General features: G+C 40.9%; 1 long non-coding RNA gene across 1 annotated transcript; it reads right to left on the reverse strand.

The window, feature by feature from the left end:
* Positions 1-4926: 4926 nt before the first annotated feature.
* On the reverse strand, positions 4927-12398 carry LOC139362531 (uncharacterized). Its single transcript, XR_011621660.1, has 3 exons — positions 12297-12398; positions 7062-7111; positions 4927-5113 (listed from the first exon to the last, which is right to left on the reverse strand). It is a non-coding gene; the product is annotated as an uncharacterized lncRNA (long non-coding RNA).
* Between the last annotated feature and the right edge of the window lie 4925 nt (positions 12399-17323).

Raw genomic sequence — 17323 nt, forward strand, 5'->3', positions numbered from 1 at the left:
TTTCATTGCACTGTGGTCTGAGAGACCACACACTTGCTATAATTTCAACTTTCTTAAATTGGTTGAGGCTTGTTTTGTGGCTTATCACATGGTCTATCTTGGAGAATGTTCCATGTGCTAATGAACAGAATTCATATTCTGCAGTTTTTGGGCAGAGTGTTCTGTAAATATATGTTAGGTCCATTTGTTCTCGAGTATAGTTTAATTCCGTTGTTTCTTTGTTGACTTTCTGTCTTGATGACCTACGTACTGCTGTCAGTGGAGTATTAATGTACCCCACTATTATTGTGTTGCTGTCTATTTCATTTCTTATATCTAGTAGTAATTGTTTTATAAATTTGGGAGTTCCCATGTTAGGTGCATATATATTTAGGATTGCAATATTTTCCCATTAGTCCTTCTATCATTAATGTCCCTTTTTGTCTTCTTTAACTACTGTTGCTTCGAAGTTTGTTTTGTCTGATATAAGAAGAGCTATTCCCTTTTAGTGTCCATTTACGTGTGATATCTTTTTCCATCTCTTCATCTTACGTTTATGTGAGTCCTTATGTGTCAGGTGAGTCTCTTAAAGACAGCATATATTCAGTTGGTGAATTCTTATCCATTCTGCCATTCTATATCTTTTAACTGGAGCATTTAGGCCATTTACATTCAACATTAGCAATGAGATGTGAGATACTATTCTACTCGTCATGCTATTTGTTGCCTGAGTACCTTTGGGTTTTGTTTTTTTGTTTTTTTTTTTTTAACTGTGTTGTTGTTTTCTAAGTCCTGTGAGATTTGTGCTTTAGGGAGATTCTACTTTGGTGTATTTTGAAAATTTGTTTCAAGATTTAGAGCTCTCTTTAGCAGTTTTTGTTGTGCTGACTTGGCAGTGGCAAATTCTCTCAGCATTTTTTTTGTCTGAGAAAGACTGTATCTTTCCTTCATTATGAAGCTTGATCTCCTGGATACAAAATTCTTAGCTGATAATAGTTTGTTTAAGGAGGCTAAAGGTAGGACCACAGTCATTTCCAGCTTGTAGGGTGTCTACTGAGAAATCTGCTATTAATCTGATAGATTTTCCTCTGTAGGTTATCTGATGCTTTTGCCTCACAGCTTTTAAAATTATTTCCTTCATCTTGACTTTAGATAACTTCATGACTATGTGCTTAGGTGATGATCTTTTTGCAATGAATTTTTTAGGGCTTGAGCTTCTTGTATTTGGATGTCTAGGTCTCTAGCAAGGCCAGGGAAGTTTTCCTTAATTATTCCTTCAAATATGTTTTCCAAACTTTTAGATCTCTTAGGAACACCAATTATTCTTAGGTTTGGTCATTTAACATAATCCCAAACTTCTTAGAGGCTTTGTTCATTTTTTAAAGTTCTTTTTTGTCTTTGTCGGATTGGGTTAATTCAAAACCCTTGTCTTCAAGCTCTAAAATCATTTCTTCTACTTGTTCAGTTCTATTGCTGAGACTTTCCAGTGAATTTTGCACTTCTCTAAGTGTGTCATTCATTTGCAGAAGTTGTGACTGTTTTTTATCTATGTTGTTTATTTCACTGGAGATTTTTCCATTTATATCCTGTATCTGTTTTTTATTTAAGTTGTACTTCACCTTTCTCTGGTGCTTCCTTGATTGACTTATTAGTCAACCTCCTGAATTCTTTTTCTGACTATTCAGAGATTTCATCTTGGTTTGGATCCATTGATGGTGAGCTAGTGTGATTTTTTAGGGGTGTTAAAGGACCTTGTTTTGTTATATTACCAGAATTGTTTCTCTGGTTTCTTCTCATTTGGGTAGACTATGTCAAAGGGAAGATTTGGGACTCTAGGGCTGCTGTTCAGATTCTTTTGTCCCACGGGGTGCTCCCTTCATGTGGTGTTCTCCCCTTTCCCCTAGGGATGGGGCTTCCTGAGAGCTGAACTGAAGTGATTGTTATTACTATTTTTTGGATTTAGCCACCCAGTGGAGCTACCGTGCTCTGGGCTGGCAGTGGACATGGCCATATAGCTCCCAAGTTATTATATTTTTAGTTTTTGGCTACCATGGTGGGTAGAGAAAGACCATCAGGTGGAGGCAAGGTTAGGCCTGTCTGAACTCAGACTCTCCTTAGGTGGGGCTTGCTGTGGCTGCTCTGGGGATGAGGGTGTGGTTCCCAGGCCAATAAAGTTAAATTCCCTGAGGGATTATGGCTGCCTCTGCTGCATTAAATGTGTTGCCAGAAGAGTGGGAGAATGCCGGTAGCCACAGGCTTCACCCATCTCCCATACAGCCCAAGCCCAAAAAGTCAGTCTCACTCAGATGGGCTTTGGAAACCCAGAAAGCCACTCAGTATTACCAAAATGTCTCTCCTCCAAAATTTATTTCACAGCCTCTCTAAGATGATATATCTGGGCAAATGAAAATCTTAGAAGTCTTTTAAAATAAATATTGGTGAAAAGCTTTAACCCTCATATTGAGCAAGTAACCTTAACTTGCTACATCTGCCAGAAATATAATTCAGATTTTAAAAAATGAAGTAGAAATCAGAACCAATTCATATAAATTAGTGAGTTTTGCATTTCTGTATTTATACCTGACTCATGACTAAAATTTTAGAATGAAAGTTATAAGATCTCTATGTGCACCGGCCTGTATGTTTACGTATATATAGGTATGTTGTGTAGATGTGATATTTATCTACCTCCATATACTATTACCAAAATCATGTTAAGAGCTCTAATTGGTTTAGAAGTAAATAAGTGCTCCGCCAGGTGCAGTGGCTCACTCTTGTAATCCCAGCACTTTGGGAGGTCAAGGCAGGCAGATCACTGGAGGCCAGGAGTTTGAGACCAGCCTGGCCAATATGACCAAACCCCATCTCTACAAGAGATACAAAAGAAAAATTGGCCGGGTGTGGTAGCGCACACCTGTAATCCCAGCTACTCAGGTGGCTGAGACACAAGAATTGCTTGAATGTGGGAGGTGGAGGTTGCAGTGAGTCAGGATTGCGCCACTGCATTCAAGCCTGGGTGACAGATGAGACTCTATCTCAAAAATAAAAGCAAATAAGTGCTTTTAAGTATTCCTAAAACTCTCAAAAATATAGGAACTAACCTGTCAACCTAAAATAATCAAAGGAGTCAGGATGTAGTTTAAAGAGAGCTTATTCAAGAGAAATATTGAGGACTGCAGCCCAGGACACACTTCCAAGTTGCCTTGGGGATTGTACCAGAGAACAAAAGAGAGGCTTAAATTTTTCAAGAAAAAAAGGATGAATCAGGAGAGGGGGCGATTACAAATATTGTTTGTCAGAAATTCTCATTGGTTTATAGAAATAACATTGGTTAGTGACTGGTAATATATTGTTGAACTACAGAATGTATGGCATTTTATGGCTACTTGGCGTCTGTTAGTCTAGATCCCACAGAGTAAGTGGCCCCGAGAGATAATTATTTAGTTCAAAGGGGACTGAGACATAACTGCTATTATATTTTAAATGCCTTTCTGGGACTGATAATTTAAAGGGGCTCACATCCCTGAGATAAAAGGTTTTTTTCTTTCTCAAACCCAAATGCTTTTCAAGTTCGTATGATTTGGGAAAACCTTTAGTAAATAAAACTAATTTAATATTATTGGCTTAATAAAAACAGGTTTGTCTTCAGAGTTGTTATCATTAAATATAATGCAGACATGTATTTTTATTCCACCTGGGTTTACTAGTCAAATAAATTTATGTTATCTCTAGTGGATATTTAAGACTATAAAATTATATATTCAATCTAAGAAAAAATATACAGTAAAAATGAATTGCATGATATATGTCAAACATGGCGATATAAAGAAGCCATATGCTTAACTTTTTAGGTTTTTTGCTTTTGTGAGTTTTGATACTTGCCTAATAAGAAACTAACTTAAGATGATGGCTGCTTTATTTAATATCTCATGAAATCATCATGAAGAATCCAAGAATACTTGCTAAGAACATGTGAATTAAATGGATGTGAAATAATGGTTAATAAATGAATTTCTCAACAATAAATGAGACTGAGCTGGGAACCCCCTCTTAGGGGCCTGACCAGCTCCTCCCCACCCCAAGAATGGGGAAATAAAAGAAAGTCTGGAGTTCCCTCAAGGGAAATTCCAGGCACCTAGCTAACTCTGAGAGGTAAATAAGTAACTTGTTAAGCAAGAGGATAATAGTAGCCTAAAACGATAGCCAAGAAAGTTAGAGTCTAAAAATGTTTGATTTATCTATAGAAACTAAAGGAAATATCTTAACATATGTCCCTGAGTTGTTTTTCAGAAACCTGGACCCTCACCAAATGGATCTACTGTCAGGTAGATCTCAGATAAGGGGGAGTTGAGGACTAAACTGACCTCCATTCTTTGCTCTAAATTTCTTCCTGGGGGCCCTGAAGAAGGTCACACCCAGGGGCTAGAGCTAACATTCTTTTCTGCTGCTCCCAAATTTTTAAACAAAGCTTCTCTTCCTTAAGCAATTGCAATTCAGAAAATCTTAGAATCTACCTATAAGCTGTAAGCCCTGGCTTCCAGATATCCCACCTTTTTAGGCCAAAGCCAGTGTATAACCTTCATGTATGATCTTGTCCGTAACTTCTACTCTCCTGAAATTTACCCCTGCCTTTAAAAGCCCTTGGCTGGGTGCGATTGCTCATGCCTGTAATCCCAGTACTTTGGGAGGCCGAGGTAGGGGTATCATTTGAGGTCAGGGGTTCAAGACCTATCTTAAAGTCATAGCAGGTCATTTCAGCAGCTACTAGGTAGAACTGGTGTTGGTTACAGCAGGTCCTTTCAGCAGCTGGATTTAAGGAAAATTCAATTATTAGATCTGGTGCTACGTACCTGAGTGCTTTTTACCCCTGGCCTCCTCACTCTGATTTAATTGGATATGATAAAAATGATCCAACTTGTACAATCAGCTTTAACATATATTGGCATATTTACCTTTAATTGAGGAAAGGTTTTATTATAAGGAGTGAGTCCAGAGTAGAAATTATAGTCACCATACCCAGTCCAGTAAAGGGGATATTGGTGGACAGGGAGCTTCACAATGTAAAATTTTTCAGGGAGGAAAATACTTTTCTTCTATTTTCTTAGGTTCAGTGTCTGGGGACCTGTGAATTAAACTAACAAAAGACAGATTATCAGGAGAAAGGGCACAAATTGTTAATATTTACCCAATGGGAGTTCATAGAAAAGAAGTAGGCCAGGCACGGTGGCTCATGCCTGTAATCCCAGCACTTTGGGAGGCTGAGGCAGGCGGATCACGAGGTCAGGAGATCGAGACCATCCTGGCAAACACTGTGAAACCCCGTCTGTACTACATATACAAAATAATTACCCAGGCGTGGTGGTGGGCACTTGTAGTCCCAGCTACTCGGGAGGCTAAAGTAGGAGAATGGCATGAACCCAGGGGGTGGAGCTTGCAGTGAGTGGAGATCTCGCCACTGCACTCCAGCCTGGGTGACAGAAGGAGACTCGGTCTCAAAAAATAAAAGAAGTAACACTCAGATACTAGACAAAACAGTTAGACTCAGGGGCTTACTCACTATTGTAACAAAGGAAAGAGATTTGGGCTTCAGGGAATGGTAAATTTTGGTGAAGTGACAAGAAAATATATAAAGAAAATAATGGAAGATATATTATTTTAGTAAGGTCTAGTCATGCACTTCCTCTTGGTTTTGACTCTGTATCCCTAGGTATGAGTGGGTGGGATGGGGAGGAAGAACCTTCACAAAGAAAAATATGCCCTGTTTTTAGGCAGAAAGGAGGAGAGCAGAAAACTCTTCTTGCATATCTTTTTCTTTTTTTTTTTTTTTTTTTTTGAGACGGAGTCTCACTCTGTCACCCAGGCTATAGTGCAGTGGGGCAATCTCAGCTCACTGCAACCTCCGTCTCTTGGGTTCAAGTGATTCTCCTGCCTCAGCCTCCCAAGTAGGTGGAATTACAGGCACTGGCCCCCACGCCCAGCTACTTTATGTATTTTTTAGTAGAGGCGGGCTTCACCATGTTGGTCAGGCTCCTGACCTCAAGCAATCCATCCGCCTCAGCCTCCCAAAGTGCTAGGATTACAGGTGTGAGCCACCGTGCCTTGCCTTCTTCCTGCATTTCTTGATTGTCAATTGACCTTAAGATCATTTGTAGGTAGATAAATATCACATCTACACAAGGGACATACATATACATAAACATATAGAGGGATGCATATAGAGATCTTCTAAAATTTTAGCCATGAGTGAGGTTACAGAAACACAAAATTCACTCATTTATATGAATCATTTCTGCTTCATTTTGTTTTATTATATTTATTTTATTATTATTATTGTTTTGAGACAGAGTTTCACTCTTGTTGCCCAGACTGGAGTGCAGTGGCATGATCTCAGCTCACTGCAACCTCTGCCTCCCAGGTTCAAGCGATTCTCCTGCCTCAGTCTCTTGAGTAGCTGGAATTATAGGTGTGTGCCACCATGCCCGGCTAATATTGTATTTTTAGTAGAGGTGGGGTTTCACCATGTTGGTCAGGCTGCTCTCTAACTCCTGACCTCAGATGATCCACCCACCTTGGCTTCCCAAAGTGCTGGGATTACAGGCGTGAGCCACTGCATGCAGCCTCTGCTTCATTTTTTAAAATCTGAATTATATTTCTGGCAGATGTAGCAAGTTAAGATTACTTGCTCAATATGAGGGTTAAAGCTTCTTGCCAATATTTATTTTAAAATGTTAGATATGAGCTCTAAATTTCTCTTCAAAGAATCAATATGTCAGTATATTCAATTCTTTGCCTTCTACTTTTAAACTTAACTTCCTCGTAAAGCAACCTTTTTCGATCACCTGCTCCACCCTGACTCATTCAGATTACCTGCTCTGCCCAGACGCATTCTGATCACCTGCCCCATCCTGACTCGCTCCATTCCTATTACCTGCTCCACCCTGATTTATTCCAATCACCTGCCCCACCCTGACTCATTCCATAACCATTTTAACATTAGCCCATAAGGGAACCACATTGCAGCAGGGGCCACGTGCATCAGGAATAAGAACCCCTTCCCCTCTCTTGCCCACGTGTGCACTCACCATTGCTCCATCTGTGAGGGCGCACCCTTCCATAGAAGTAAATTGCCTTGCTGAGAAGAAAAAAAAGAAAAATTTACATTTGAGTGCTATTTCTTTTGCAGCACGGAAACTTTATTTATAACAATTTGGGATTACATTTCCCTCTGGGGGCAGTCTCTGTGTTTCTCTCTTGTGAGAAGGCATGTCCCACCCCCTCGTGGTGGCCTCAGGGGTGAGAAATCAGGACCCACTCTGTGCCAGGAATAACCCCAGCTCTCAGCAATGTGGAAAGAAACCGGTTGGCAACCTGGGGTAAAGGATCCTCACATACTGTGGTGATGACTCTGTGCACAGACCAAGGAAGGAGAAGCCAGGGGAGCTGGTAAAGTACTTCCTTGGTAGTCAGACTCTGGAGGACTGAATGTATGTGTGCATGAATGATCACAAACAACCCTACTTGTGGTGTTGTTCGTGTAGATGGTGACAAGTTCTACTGCTGAACACAGTGAGTGGGTCCTCTCTGCGGTTCCATAGCTGCCTCATATGGCTTAGGGTGGATCCTGCCGTGGGATTTATACTGGCACTCCAACACTAAGAGGGGCCTAATTCCCCCTTAGGGGAGTGGCCAGAGAGGACAGCATGAGTTGGAAGTGTGCAAAGGGCTTTCAGAGTGGGAAAGGGTCAACTTCCCAGGACAGGCAAGGCAAGACATCCCCAGTTTGAGGGATTGAGGCTTCTGGGGCAGGCAAGGCAAGACACCTCTGGTTTGAGTGATTGAGCCTTCTGCAAATTTCAGGGGGTTGAACCTCACACAAACCTCCTGTAGTAAAAAAGAAAAAAAAAATTCAGAACTCCCCTTTCCTTTCTTCTCAGGGGAAGAAAGAGTAGCTCCACTCCTGCCAATCCCTCCTCTAAAGGAAGGCGAAGGAGAGGGGAGAACAGCAGCATAAGCGGCTGGCAGAGGCAGGGAAAGACCAGCAGAGAGGAAAGAGAAACTAGGAGAGGAAGTCAGAGAGAAAGAAAGAGTCAGAGAGAGAAAGGCAGGGAGAGAGAGAAAGAGACAGAGAGACAAAGAGGGAGTCAAAGAGAGAGAGAAAGAGAGACAGGGAGTCAAAGAGAGAAAGAGAAAGAGAGAGAGAGAGAGATAGAAGTAAAGAGAAAACAGTGTACCCTATTCCTTTAAAAGCCAGGGTAAATTTAAAACCTATAATTGATAATTGAAGGTCTTCTCCATGACCCTATAACATTCCAATACCACCTTGTTGTCAGTGTAAACAAGGGCATTGCCTGAAAGCACTGAGGCCACTGACAACCCATAGCCTTCCTAATCAAAAATCTTTAACCCAGTAACCCACGGATGGCCCAAATGCATTCAATCTGTAGCAGCAACTGCTTTGCTAACAGAAGAAAGTAGAAAAGTAACTTTTAGAGGAAACCTCATTGTGAGCACACCTCACCAGGTCAGAACTATCCTAAGTAAAAAAAAAAAAAAAAAAAAAAAGGTGGCTTACTAACTCAAGAACCTTAAAGTATGAGGCTATTCTGTTAGAAAAAGATGATTTAACATTAACCTCTGAAAATTCCCCTAACCCAGCAGGTTTCCTAAATGGGGATCTAAATCTTAATTACCATACAAAGGTCCTACCCAACCTAGGAGGAACTCCCTTCAGTACAGTACCATAGATGGTTCCTGCTGGGTGACTGAGGGAAAAAGACACAATGGGTATTCAGTAAGTGATAAGGAAACTCTTGTAGAAGCAAAGTTAGGAAAATTGCCTTAAAAATGTTCTGCTCAAATGTGCAAGCTGTCTGCACTCAACCAAGCCTTAAAGTACTTAACAGAATCAGTCAGGAGTCATCTATACCAATTCTAAGTTAATATGGACTGAACAAGGTCTTATTAATAGCAAAGAATAATTGAATTCCCAAACTTACAAGGGTTTCAACAAAAGTAAAGTTTGCTAAAAGTTAATAGTGTAACATGTATTATCCTAACTTCTAATATTGTGGCCTTATGCAGTCTAGTCCACAGACATGAAGGAAGTTCGCTTTGGAAAAGAATGGTTATCATCTTTGAAAAAAAAGGCGGAGGGGAGAATTTATGTAAGAAGACTGTTATATGGTAAATTCTTGTTCTAAAATAAATTAACTGGTTGCTTAAAGAAAGGGATGTTTGCAACAAGTCAGCAAGTTGAGACATGTTGAGGAATTGTCTGTGAAAGTCATGAAAAAAATGTTATAAAAGGAAATTTATGCAAGAAATGTTGTATAATTTAAAAGCAATTAGGCCTCCTGAATGTAAAACTATTGAAGAAACAGTTTATGTGCAAGCTGTGTAAAAAAAGTAAAATATGCTTTTGGTAAAAGGACTATAAGGAAGCATAAAAATTTGGATTTTTACCTATATTAAAAGGTTAAAAAATATTTTGTTAAAAGGTTTAAGCAAGTTTTGAAACATTAATCGTAAAGGAAATTCTGTGTGTAAACATATTGGCTAAAGTTAAAGGGGTATTATCCAGTTTTTCTGTGAACTGGACATTAAAAGCAAAACAGGTTTTTCTTAAAGCACTAACCTGCTCCTTAACAAATTATAAAAGGTTAAAAAGAGTCTATAAAAATCTTACCTATGGTCAGACATTAAAGTTGGATAAATACATCTATAAGGTTTTATTAAAATTAAGTTTAACATTAATAACACACTAAAGGTGAAATTTAGCTCATCTGGTATAAAAATCATACAGGAAGCATTGTTAAATATAAAATGGTGTTTGGCTTTCTTTTGTCTAAAAACTAATAAAAATAGGTGCTAAAAAACTTTCTCGGGAAGAAGTCACCAAGAACTATAAAGTCCACTGCTGATGTCCCCACATTTAAAACAAAAGATCAGTTTCTTAGAAATTATATACTTGGTTTATCCTCCACCTGCTGTTCCTTTAAAACAAGAGGTCTTTTAGCACAGGAGCCAACTTTGGAGTTTCTAGTACATCGGCATTGGCCTGGGGATCACATTCTCATCAAAGGGTAGAATGAAGGGAAACTTATGCCAGCCTGGGAAGGACCCTACCTTGTGCTGCTAACCACCGAGACTGCTGTTTGTTCAGCGGAAAGGGATGGACACATCACGCCCAAGTCAAGCAAGCACCATTATCATCAGAATCATGGGCCATTATTCTTGGATCAAGCCCTACCAAATTAAAGCTAAGGAAAGCTTAGTCTATCTATATTTTCCTTTCCTTTCCTTACCCAGTACTTATATCCATTACTATTCCTACCACTAGCAACTCTAACCCCACTTTAGAGCATTTCTGTTGTTTAGGAGCAGAGGTCACCGGAAAGGATACTATAGGTTTCTTTAAGGTGTGCTTTGTTCTCCCTCCACCTCCTACAGTTGCCCCTTTCCCAAACCTGCAAAATCAAACTATGACTTGGCTCATGCCAAATGACAAAAACAAGGTCTCAGTAGTAAAAATAGGAGATCTAAGGCAAACCATAGCCATTGAAACAGGGTATAAGGATGTAAATGCCTAGTTAAGATGGATTAAATATTCCATCCGCATGTTAAAGGCAATTGTTATGCTTGTGTGCACAGCAGGTCAGAGGCCCAGATTGTCCCCTTTCCACTAGGGTGGTCCTCCAGTCAAATGGACGTGGGTTGCGTGGTAGCTCTTTTCCATGATTCTATAGCCTGAGGTAACAAGTTGTGCCAAGCTCTTTCTCTCTGCTATATCCTGAAGTCCAACACCCTGAGGGTCAGCTCCCGAGGGCCATCCAGCTTCCGTCTCTCAACACTAAGTTCCCTTTGTGTCCCTCACGACAGGGAGGAAACTTAGAGTTCCTTGGAGACCTGAAGGGATATAGTGAGCTTAAGAATTTTCAGGAGCTTACCAATCAATCAGCCTTTATTCATCCCCGAGTGGATGTGTGCTGGTATTATGGTGGACCTTTATTGGACACTCTGCCGAGTAATTGAAGTGGCACTTGTGCTTTAGTCCAATTGGCTATCACTTTCACCCTTGCATTTCATCAACCAGAGAAAGGAAAAATAAGACATCGTAAAGCAAAAGAAGCCCCTTATGTGTCTTTGCCTTTCAACTCTCATGTCTATTTAGACACAATTAGAGTCCCATGGGGAATACCAGATCAATTTAAAGCCCAAAATCAAATAGCTGCAGGATTTGAGTAAATATTTTGGTTGGTGACAATTAATAAAATGTAGATTAGATAAACTACATCTATTAAAACCAACAGTGATCTATTAACTACCCTAGAAATGCTGTTAAAGGAATAGCTGAGCAATTTGGGGCCACTAGCCAGATGGCTTGGGAAAAATAAGATAGCCTTAGACATGATATTAGCAAAAAAAGGAGGAGTTTGCATCATAATTAAAACTCAATGTTGTACCTTCATGCCAAACAACACAGCTCCTGATGGAAGTATAACAAAGACATTGCAAGGTCTAACTGCTCTGTCCAATGAGTTAGCCAACAACTCGGGGTAAATGTCCCCTTTACAGGATGGCTAGAAAAATGGTTCAGTAAATGGAAAAGCATAATAGCCTCAGTTCTTACTTCCCTCACAGCCGTATTGGGTGTACTTATTCTTGTCAGGTGCTATGTCATACCATGCATCTGTGGGTTGGTGCAGAGGCTCATGAGAACGGCACTTACGACAACCTCCCTTAACTGTCCTCCACCTTATCCAGAAAAGCTGCTGCTTTTGGAAAATCAAACAGAACAACTAAGCCTAGACATGTTAAAGAAGTTTGAAGAGAAAGAACTGTAAGGGAAATGCAAGAGGAGGGAATGTTAGATATGAGTTCTAAATTTCTCTTCAAAGAATCAATATGTCAGTATGTTCAATTCTTTGCCTTCTGCTTATAAACTTCCTCACAAAGCAACCTTTTTCGCTCACCTGCTCCACCCTAACTCATACTGATTACTTGCTCTGCCCCAACTCATTCTGATCACCTGCCCCACCCTGACTCACTCCATTCCAATTATCTGCTCCGCCCTGACTCATTCTGATCACCTGTCCACCTTGACTCATTCCAATTACCTGCTTCACCCTAACTCATTCCATAACCATTTTCCCTGCCAAACCACTCACCCTGTCATTCTTTTTAAATTAGCCAGTCGAAATTAGTTTAGCCTGTGCGGTCAAACCCTATCTAGCCATTAGGGGAAGGACACAGCAGCAGCAGCCACATGTGTCAGGAATAAGAACCCCTTCCCCTCCCTTGCCCAGGTATGCGCTCACCATTGCTCCACCTGTGAGGGCACAACCTTCTGTAGAAGTAAATTGCCTTGCTGAGAAGAAAAAAAGAAAATTTATTTGAGTGCTATTTCTTTTGTGGCACTGAAACTTTATAACAAAAAGACTTCTAAGATTTTGATTTGCCCTGATATTTAATATTAGAGAGGCTATGAAATAAATTTTGGAGGAGAGACAATTTGGAAATACTGAGAGGTTTTCTGGGTGTTTCCAAAGCCCATCCATGTGGATAAAATATTCAGCCTGTTTCCAATTAGCTCTTTTTCCCTTTCAGCTTGAGGTGGTTGTTTTAGTCAACTGAGAAGTTACACTGAGATGCCCTTTGGAATGAAAGCCAGAGCCCTTTCCTTTAGATGTTTGCATTGTAAAAGCATGGCTCTCGGGCATTCTGGATGAGGGAAGATTTACCTCCCAAAGGGACAGAGAAATGATGTTAACTTTCTAAAGCTCTAAGAAGGAGTTCAGGAGCACATTTTCCTATTATCAGAACCTAGAGTAATTAGTATTTCTTTTTTTAAGTGTAGGACAGTCCCTTTCTCGTAATATCCTGACCTTCTGCCACATTATCTACAAGCACTTTGAGATGAAAGGGGAGGGTTTGAGATTGAAAAAGAAAGATAGGTGGGCTTTGGGTTACCTCTAGAGCTGCATTTCTGTTTTTGTAAACACTCAATTAGTAAGACAAGAACTGTTGTTTTTAACTCTTGAAAGAATTGGTTGACAGAATCAATGATAACCTTGCCTGTCCATCCAACCACACACTACAGATGGTCCCTGACTTACTGTTGATGGCTGTTGTGAAACCTAGGTTCTTGTCTTCTTAGTTTAAAAGAATTTCAACAAGAGACACACAGCAAGGGAGATGTAGCATAGAGCAATTTATTGCAAAGGAGAAAGAATACTCTGAAAATTAGGTGCAGAATAGACAGTACACCCTAAGAGGCAATTCAGTGGGAGCTGCTCATGAGGATGAGACAGCATTGACCATTACTAGGGAAACTCCCTTTATGGAGTCTTACATGATTATTCATAAGGGGCTGGAAAGAGGTGTTGCTAGGAAGCATGTTTTGGGTAGTCCTCTGGGTGCACATGCACAGTAGCTGTACATGCTTGTTTATATATCACGTGTCTCATTAATATTTTAAAGTTCCACCCAGGGGTGTGAGTTTTACTGTTATAATGAGCAAAGGGTCAGTCTGATGACTGATAGTAAAATCAAAATGCACATGCTCTCTACAGTGGAGGTTTCCTACTGGAGATAGCTTTGCTTGAATGAGCTTGACTACAGTGCAAACACTGGGCTTATTGGGGCCGATGGTTGCTGCATCCTGAAGACGTACTGAGGACATAGTTACTTCCTTGACTACCTGGTTACTATCTTGCCTCATTCCAAGGTTTCCATTTCTAATTTTTCAAGGGTATGATGGTATGAAAGTGATACAGTCAGTGGAAACTGTACTTCAGGTGTTGAATGATCTTTTTCAGGGCTAGCAATATGCTACTCTTGTGGTATAGGGCATCAACAGCAAGCCTCAGTACCCAGTCAGTCACACAATCACAAGGATGACCACAACTGATACTCCACAGGTGAGGAACAAAGATAACTTTCATCGGAGGAGTATGAGCCCTTTTCTATTAGGCCTAGAGAGGCATTAAAATGAGACAGCAATCACTCCCTCCTCCGCCTTTGAGCTATGTATTCATCTCTTGAAACGTCTTGCTATTGCCACAAGTAGCTATAAATTAGCCCAATAATGCTACAGTGGATACACTAACCTATACCCTATAGCTTAACAATGTACAACCACTAATCAATGTATTTCTATAAGCCAATGAGAGTTTCTGACAAACAAATTTGTATCAGCCCGCTCCCTATGCCCATCTTTTTTTTTTTTTTTTTTTTTTTTTGCCTTTAAAAATTCACTTGTAACTGCTACTGATCAGAGTGTGTATTCAGAGCAATCTGAATCTATGCTCCCGTATTGCAATCCTCAAGGCTGGCCCAAATAAACTCTACTTATATTAATTTTGCCTCAACTGCTTCCTTTTATTTTATATTTTTGAGATAGAGTTTTGTTCGTGTTGCCCAGGCTGGAGTGCAATGGCGCCATCTCAGCTCACTGCAACCTCCACTCCCTGGGGTTCCAATGATTCTCCTGCCTCAGCCTCCCAAGTAGTTGGTATTACAGGTGCCCGCCACCATGCCTGGTTAATTTTTTTGTATTTTCAGTAGAGATGGAGTGTCACCATGTTGACCAGGCTGGTCTCGAACTCCTGACCTCAGGTGATCCACCCGCCTCAGCCTCCCAAAGTGCTAGGATTACAGGTGTGAGACACCGTGCCAGCCAGCTTCTTCCTTTTAGGTCAATATAAGGTACTTCGTTGAGAGATGATTTTGCCCAACTGTAGGCTAATATAAGTGTTCCGAGCATAATTAAGGTAGGTGAGGCTAGCCTTTGATGTTCATATGATGATAGTATTAGGCATATCAAATGTATTTTTGACTTAGGATATTTTCCACGTATAGTGAATTTATGAGACGTAACCCCATTGTATGTTGAGCATCTGTATTTTGCTTTTGTCTTTTGAGAGAAGATTGCAAACTAAGGCAGAAATTAAGCAATTCCTATGTTCTGGAACCTGTGGATTTACTGCAGTGTACCTTTAGAATTGATACCAGTGGAGAATTCATGTCCATATGGGGTCTGCAACAACCTCAGTTCTTGCCTCCTCAGAAGAAAGAATTTGATTGAGGGACGTAAGGCAGGAGAAAAGATTGAGGCAAGTTTTAGAAAAGGGAGTGAAAGTTTATTGAAAAGTTTTAAAGCAGGAATGAAAGGAAGTAAAGTGCAATTGTAAGAGGGCCAAAGGGTTGACTTGAGAGATCAAGTGCACAGCTTGACCTTTTGACTTGGGGTTTTATACACTGGCATACTCCAGGGGTCTTGCATCCCTTCTCCCCTGATTCTTCCTTTGGGGGTGAGCTGTCCACATGTGCAGTGGGTGGCCTGCCAGCACTTGGGAGGGCAGCATTTACAGTGTGTTTACCGGAGTTGTATGCGTGCTCACTTGGGGCATTCTTCCCTTACCAGCAAATGCTCCTGAGATCTTATTGGGAAGCTGCTGATCACCAGTTTCAGATTTTTTTCTGTCTATAGGGAGGCTGCCTTTCCCTGGCACTGACTACAGCCAATCATTATTGTAGAGAGTCAGTTAACAACTGCCTAACCATCACCTGATGGTTGCCTGACATTCCTGGTCAGGCAGAGCCCTCTCTCGCCCTGCTCATGCCTGACTAGCTACCTACTGTAACAGCATGTTTTTATAAATTGACTGGGTGCGATGGCTCATACCTATAATCCCAGCACTTTGGGAAGCTGAGGCAGGCAGATCGTTTGAGCTCAGGCATCAAGTCCAGCCTTGGCAACATAGTGACACCCTATCTCTACAAAAAAATACAAAAATAGCCAGGCATGGTGGTGCACTCCTGTAGTCCCAGTTATTTGGAGGGATGAAGTGGGAAGATCACTTGAGCCCAGGAGGTTGAGGCTTCAGTGAGCCATGTTCATGTTACGGTACTCTAGTCTGGGTGAGAAAGCAAGACCCTATCTCAAAAAAAGAAAAAAGAATGTTTTTATAAATTGTTGCACGAAGACTTTAGGTTGTTCACCATCACCTCCTCCTGCTCCTCTGCTTCTTTTCTTCATCTTCCCCTCCCCCTTCCTCTCCTCCTCCTTATTCTTCTTCCTCCTTTCTTCTTTTTTTTTTTTTTTTTTTGAGACACAGTCTCACTCTGTTGTCCTGGATGAAGTGCAGTGGCACAATCACTATTCACTGAAACCTTGACCTCCTGGGCTCAAGCCATCCTCTCACCTCAGGCCCACAAGTAGCTGGGACTACACGTGTGTACCACCCCTTCTGGAAGATTTTTTATTGTTTTGTAGAGACAGGGTCACTATGTTGCCCAGGCTGGTCTCAGACTCCCGGGCTCAAGTAATCCTCCTGCCTCAGCATCCCAGTTTGCTGGGATTACAGGCATGAGCCACCACACTCACCACACTCAGCTTGATGTTCACCTTCTTTCTAAGTGAAGAATTCAACCTTAGAGGGAGAAATCCTCACAATCACCCTTATTAAGCTTTGAATGTCAGTCTCCAACTATGCCATTTCCTGGTCATTCATGGGGGTCCGAGGAGGGGTACTAGTCATCTGTTTCCCTGTTGAAGAGGATTTTCCCCAGAGGGCCTCCTGGCTTGTTGAATAATTACAATATAATCATGAGTGGGAAGAAAACTTCTTGGAAACCTGTCGCGGGCCCTATGAGTCAAGCTGTGGACGGCCACTATTCTTTCTACATCCTTTCTAAATTTGGTAGAATTTTCAGAAAGTAGAGGTAAAAGGAATATAAAATTTAAAAAGATCTGCTACTGTCCAGGGCAAATGAATTCTTCATGGTGGGAATCCAGGATACATTCACAATGCGTATTGCATGGAAAGACCTGGAGCTGATGGGATTTGATTACAGAGTCCTAGGAAGAAGGTGGGATTATAAGGGAAAGTAAGATAAGTCTTGCTGAGCATTCACAGAGCCTCTGCCAGAATTATTTGTGGTTATTGTCATTTACATAAGTAATGTGTATCTTTACACCTATAGGTCACGCTAGAGCACTTTTTGCAATTCTTGCAAAGAAAGAGAAGTTAAATTGGAAAGTTGAGTGATTGAGGGATTTTCTGGAAAAATCAGAGGAGTTTCAGGAATTAAAGGAATTTTTGAGGAGGTAGGGCCAGAATATGGAGAGGAGAATTTGAGGCAGAGATCCAGAGATTCAAAAAATCTTCTAGAGGGTTGGGGAAAGGGAGTTGGAGTAAAAGGAAGTATAGGAGGGAGGTGAGAGGGGAAATTTACAGTGGGTGTGGAATTTAACTTTTAGGCCAGGCCCGGTGGCTCACACCCATAATACAGCACTTTGGGAGGCCAAGGCAGGTGGATCACGAGGTCAGGAGTTCAAGAC

Source organism: Macaca nemestrina, chromosome 4, assembly GCF_043159975.1.
Source record: "Macaca nemestrina isolate mMacNem1 chromosome 4, mMacNem.hap1, whole genome shotgun sequence".
Classification (NCBI taxonomy): Eukaryota; Metazoa; Chordata; class Mammalia; order Primates; family Cercopithecidae; genus Macaca; species Macaca nemestrina.